This window comes from Triticum urartu, chromosome 1A (assembly GCF_056163025.1).
Source record: "Triticum urartu cultivar PI428250 chromosome 1A, HENAU_Tu73, whole genome shotgun sequence".
NCBI lineage: Eukaryota > Viridiplantae > Streptophyta > Magnoliopsida > Poales > Poaceae > Triticum > Triticum urartu.
This window is the reverse complement of record NC_141873.1, coordinates 92238035-92244795: the sequence shown is the minus strand read 5'-3', so window position 1 is coordinate 92244795 and position 6761 is coordinate 92238035.

Here is a 6761-nt window from a genome sequence, read left to right as displayed (position 1 = left end):
TTCAAATGCTTCTACACAATCATCATCAAAGACAAATGGTATATCTTTTTGTAATAAATTAGTCAGAGGCAAAGAAATTTTTGAGAAGTCCTTAATGAACCTCCTATAAAAACCGGCATGACCAAGGAAACTTCTTATACCTTTGATGTCCTTGGGACATGGCATCTTTTCAATAGCATCAACCTTGGCTTTATCAACTTCAATACCTCTTTCAGAAACTTTATGCCCCAAGACAATACCTTCATTAACCATAAAGTGGCACTTTTCCCAATTCAAGACAAGATTAGTTTCTTCACATCTCTGCAAAACTCGATCAAGGTTGCTCAAGAAATCATCAAAAGAAGATCCATAGATGGAAAAGTCGTCCATGAAAACCTCACAAATCTTTTCACAAAAGTCGGAGAATATAGCCATCATGCATCTTTGAAAGGTAGCAGGTGCATTACATAAACCAAAAGGCATACATCTATAAGCAAAAGTACCAAAAGGGCATGTTAAAGTAGTCTTTGATTGATCTTTGGCTGACACAGGTATTTGAGAGAAACCAGAATAACCATCTAGAAAGCAAAAATGTGTATGTTTAGATAATTTTTCTAGCATTTGATCGATAAAAGGTAAGGGGTAATGATCTTTTTTAGTAGCCTTATTTAATTTGCAGAAATCAATTACCATCCTATAACCTGTAATAATTCTTTGAGGAATCAATTCATCTTTATCATTAGGAACAACAGTAATATCTCCCTTCTTAGGGACACAATGGACAAGGCTTACCCACTGACTATCAGCAACGGGATAAATTATACCTGCCTCAAGGAGCTTTAGTATCTCCTTTCTTACCACTTCTTTCATTTTAGGATTCAGCCGGCATTGATGATCACGAACTGGTTTAGCATCTTCTTCCAAATTAATTTTATGTTGACATAGAGTGGGACTAATGCCCTTAAGATCATCAAGAGTATACCCAATAGCAGCACGGTGCTTCTTCAGAGTTTTCAATAATCTCTCTTCTTCATGCTCTGAAAGGTTAGCACTAATAATAACATGGTATATCTTTTTCTCATCAAGATAAGCATATTTAAGAGTATCAGGTAACAGTTTAAGCTCAAACACGGGATCACCCATGGGTGGAGGATGATCCCCTAGGATTTCAACAGGTAAATTGTTTTTCAGAATAGGTTCATGTTTAAAGAATACTTCATCTAATTCCCTTCTTTCATTCATAAATATATCCTTTTCATGGTCTAGCCAATATTGTTCTAAAGGATCACTAGGAGGTACGACAATAGAAGCAAGACCAATAATTTCATCCTTACTAAGTAATTCTTCTTCACGGTGTTGTCTACTAAATTTAGAAAAATTAAATTCATGAGTCATATCATCTAAACCGATAGTAACAACATCTCTTTTGCAATCTATGGTAGCATTAACAGTGTTCAAGAAGGGTCTACAAATATAATGGGACAAAAGCTATCTTGTGGGGAACCAAGAACAAGAAAATCAGCAAGATATTTAGTTTTCCCACACAAGACTTCAACATCTCTAACAATTCCCATTGGTGAAATAGTATCTCTATTGGCAAGTTTAATTGTGACATCAATATCTTCCATCTCAGCAGGTGTAATATCATGCATAACTTCTTTGTATAAGGAATAAGGTATTGCACTAGCACTAGCACCATATCACATAAGCCATGATAACAATGATCTCCTATTTTAACAGAAATAATAGGCATGCCTACCACGGGTCTAGGTTTATCTTTATCACGGGGTTTAGCAATTCTAGCAGTTTCATTACAGAAATAAATAACATGCCCATCTATATTATCAGACAAGAGATCTTTAACAATGGCAATATTAGGTTCAACTTTAACTTGCTCAGGAGGTGTATATGTTTTAATATTGCTTTTATGAACCACAGTTGAAGCTTTAGCATGATCCTTTATCCTAACAGGGAAAGGTGGTTTCCCAACATAAGAAGTAGGAACAATAGGATCATTATAAGTGATAGTCTTTTCTTCAACTTTAATAGGTGCAGCTACTTTTACTTCTATGGGAGGATGATATTTAAACCACTTCTCCTTTGGGAGATCAACATAAGCAACAAAAGATTCACAGAAAGAAGCTACTATCTCAGAGTCAAGTCCATATTTAGTGCTAAATTTATGAAAAATATCGGTATCCATAAAAGATTTAACACAATCAAAACTAGGTGTCATACCTGACTCCTTACCATTGTCGAGGTCCCAATCTTCAGAGTTGCGTTTAATTCTTTCCAATAAATCCCATTTGAATTCAATAGTCTTCATCATAAAAGAGCCAGCACAAGAAGTATCAAGCATGGTGCGATTGTTACCAGAAAGCCGAGCATAAAAATTTTGAATAATCATTTCTCTTGAGAGCTCATGATTGGGGCATGAATATAACATTGATTTAAGGCTCCCCCAAGCTTGAGCGATGCTTTCTCCTTCGCGAGGCCAAAAATTATATATATAATTGCGATCACGATGAACAAGGTGCATAGGATAAAACTTCTGATGAAATTCCAATTTCAATCGTTTGTAATTCCAAGACATCATATCATCACATAGCCTATACCATGTCGATGCATCTCCCCTCAAAGATAAAGGGAAGATATTCTTCTTAACAACATCTCCGGGTACACCTGCAAGCTTAAATAATCCACAAACTTCATCCACATATATCAAATGTTCATCAGGATGTTTTGTTCCATCTCCTAAAAAAGGATTAGCTAGCAGTTTGAACTTCAAAGCAAGCATTTTTCATTTTCATTTTCATTTTCATTTTCAGTAGGTTCAGTAGGTTGAGGAGCAACTCTTTGCTCTACTGGTCGGGGTGAAGATACCCCGAACAAGCCCCTCAAAGGATTACCTTCCATGGTAAAAAGTGACGGTAAATTTCAGCGCACTATATAAATTTTTCCTTACCAAATTCCACCTACCAAAGGCGCTTCACTCCCCGGCAATGGCGCCAAAAAAGAGTCTTGATGACCCACAAGTATAGGGGATCTAAGATAGTCCTTTCGATAAGTAAGAATGTCAAACCCAACGAGGAGCAGAAGGAAATGATAAGCGGTTTCCAGCAAGGTATTCTCTGCAAGTACTGAATTAAGTGGTAACAGATAGTTTTGTGATAAGATAATTTGTAACGAGCAACAAGTAACAAAAGTAAATAAGGTGCAGCAAGGTGGCCCAATCCTTTTTATAGAAAAGGATAAGCCTGGACAAACTCTTATATGATGTAAAGCGCTCCCGAGGACACATGGGAATATCGTCAAGCTAGTTTTCATCGCGTTCATATGATTCGTGTTCGGTACTTTGATAACTTGGTATGTGGGTGGACCGGTGCTCGGGTGCTGCCCTTACTTGGACAAGCATCCCACTTATGATTAACCTCTATTGCAAGCATCCGCAACTACAACATAAGTATTAAGGTAAACCTAACCATAGCATGAAACATATGGATCCAAATCAGCCCCTTACGAAGCAACGCATAAACTAGGGTTTAAGCTTCTGTCACTCTAGCAACCCATCATCTACTTATTACTTCCCAATGCCTTCCTCTAGGCCCAAATAATGGTGAAGTGTCATGTAGTCGACGTTCACATAACACCACTAGAGGAGAGACAACATACATCTCATCAAAATACCGAACGAATACCAAATTCACATGACTACTAATAGCAAGACTTCTCCCATGTCCTCAGGAACAAAAGTAACTACTCACAAAGCATAAACATGTTCATAATCAGAGGGGTATTAATATGCATATAGGATCTGAACATATGATCTTCCACCAATTAAACCAACTAGCATCAACTACAAGGAGTAATTAACACTACTAGCAACCTACTAGCACCAATCCCGGACTTGGAGACAAGAATTGGATACAAGAGATGAACTAGGGTTTTGAGATGAGATGGTGCTGATGAAGATGTTGATGGAGATTGCCCTCTCCCGATGAGAGGAGCGTTGATGATGATGATGGCGATGATTTCCCCCTTTGGGAGGGAAGTTTCCCCGGCAGAACAGCTCCGCCAGAGCCCTAGATTGGTTCCGCCAAGGTTCCACCTCGCGGCGGCGGAGTTTCGTCCGAGAAGATGGCTTATGATTTTTTTCCCATCGAAAGACTCCATATAGCAGAAGATGGCCACCAGAGGGCCACCAGGGGGCCCACGAGGTAGGGGGCGCGCCCAGGGGGTAGGGCGCGACCCCCACCCTCGTGGGCAGGGTGTGGCCCCCCTGGTGAAGTTCTTGCTCTCAGTATTTTTTATATATTTGGAAAACATCTTCCGTGAAGTTTCTGGACTTTTGGAGCTGTGCAGAATAGGTCTCTAATATTTTCTCCTTTTCCAGCCCAGAATCCCAGCTGCCGGCATTCTCCCTCTTTATGTAAACCTTGTAAAATAAGAGAGAATAGGCATAAGTATTGTGACATAATGTGTAATAACAACCCATAATGCAATAAATATTGATATAAAAGCATGATGCAAAATGGACGTATCAACTCCCCCAAGCTTAGACCTCGCTTGTCTTCAAGCGAAAAGCCGAAGTCGAAAAATATGTCCACATGTTTAGAGATAGAGGTGTCGATAAAAATAAAATATGGACATGAGGGCATCATGATCATTCTTAGAACAACAACTCATATAATTCTTTGTCATATAGTATCTAATGCTAGAGTAATAATTCAATCACAATATCAAGTATGAATCGTAAACTTCATTGAAAACTAACAAACTACAATCTCAGTCATTGAAGCAATTGCAATTTATCATAACATAGGAAAGAGTCAATGTATAAGAGCTTTTCAGCAAGTCCACATACTCAACTATCATATAATCTTTCACAATTGCTGACACTCACACAATACTTATGGGTATGGAGTTTTAATCGGACACAGAGAAAGATAGGGGCTTATAGTTTTGCCTCCCAATGTTTTACCTCAAGGGTAATGTCAACAATAATAGTTCATGAAAACTCACATCCAATTAGCCATATATACCAGGATCTTTCCAACATACTGTGCTTGCCAAAGGATAAAATGTAAAAAGGAAGGGTCAAGATCACCCTGACTCTTATGCAATGTAGGAGATAAAAGTAAAAGATAGGCCCTTCACAGAGGGAAGCAGAGGTTGTCATGCACTTTTATGGTTGGATGCACAAAATCTTAATGCGAAAGAACGTCACTTTATATTGCCACTTGTGATATGGACCTTTATTATGCAGTATGTCGCTTTTATTACTTCCATATCACACGCTCGTATAAAGCTTATTTCCTCCACACCAATCAATCATACATATTTGGAGAGCAATTTTTATTGCTTGCACCAATGACAACTTACTTGATGGATCTCACTCAATCCATAGGTAGATATGGTGGACTCTTATGGCAAGACTGGTTTAAGGGTATTTGGAAGCACAAGTAGTATCTCTACTTGGTGCAATGAATTTGGCTAGCATGAGGGGGAAAGGCAAGCTCATCATGTTGGAAGATCCAAGACGATATAATTTATCTCAGATGTAAGAAAACATAACCCATTACGTTGTCTTCCTTGGCCAATGTCAACTCTTTAACATGTCATATTTTAATGAGTGCTCACAATCATAAAAGATGTCCAAGATAGTATATTTATATGTGAAGACCTCTCTTTCTTTATTACTTCCTATTAATTGCAGCGATGACCAAAACTATGTTTGTCAACTCTCAACAACTTTTATTCATCATACTCTTTCTATGTGAGCTCATTACTCTCCATAAGACTCATATGATCTCTTTGTTTCTTTTTATTTCTTTCTCTTTTCTTTTATTCCTTTAGGATCATGGAAAAATAATCAAGCCCTTGACTCAACACTAATCTTTATTATATAGCTCACGGACTTGATTACATAGAAGAATAATAAAGCAAAACTCACAACTAAATCATACTAAGAACTTTTATTCTACTAGATCAAGATATTAACAAAAGGATCGAACTAAGGAAAACGGTAAAGATAAAAGTGATGGCAATACGATACCGGGGCACTCTCCCAAGCTTGGCAGTTGCCAAGTGGAGTGCCCATACCAGATACTCAATTCTTCTTTGTTGGTGGAGACGGTGGTGATTTTGTTGATGGCGTAGGCTTTTCGTCCTTCTTCCAAGGCATAGGCTCACCATCACAGAAGGATGACCGAGTCTCTGGGATCCTCAAATCTACAGCCAAACTCATCCTTTTGAATCTATATTCATACTCACAGTTTTGGTTTTGCAGGTCATAGATTTGAGCTTGAAGGTGCTCGATTTTCTCATGAAGCTTGAAGATGGTCTCCCCGATGTTGTCGGCATCCGGCTTGTGTTTGTTGGTGAACTCTGCGATCATCATGTGGTTGGAGTTGAGTCCACGCTCCACCATCCCCTGACACTTGAAAACTTGTTGCTCCATTGCTTCGAGCCTCGCCTCCACGCTTCCGGTCCCCTTCGGTCCCTCAGCATCACGGATGTGCAGCAACCCATCACGCATCTCAATGGTTTGAGGGTGTCGCTGCACCTCCGCGAGGTAAGGGTTGATGACCTTCTCGAAGAACTTGTCCTTGTGGGCACTTGGAGACGTCATGATAATCTAGATCTGTCAGAAAAACAGCTCGAAACAAAGACAGGAGATTTTTGCGTGATACGGGAGTCAAAGCCCCCGGTAGATTATGTAATGAATTTTTACCGATCAAAATACGTGTCGTGTACGAAAACGGAGTCCGGAGAGCACACGA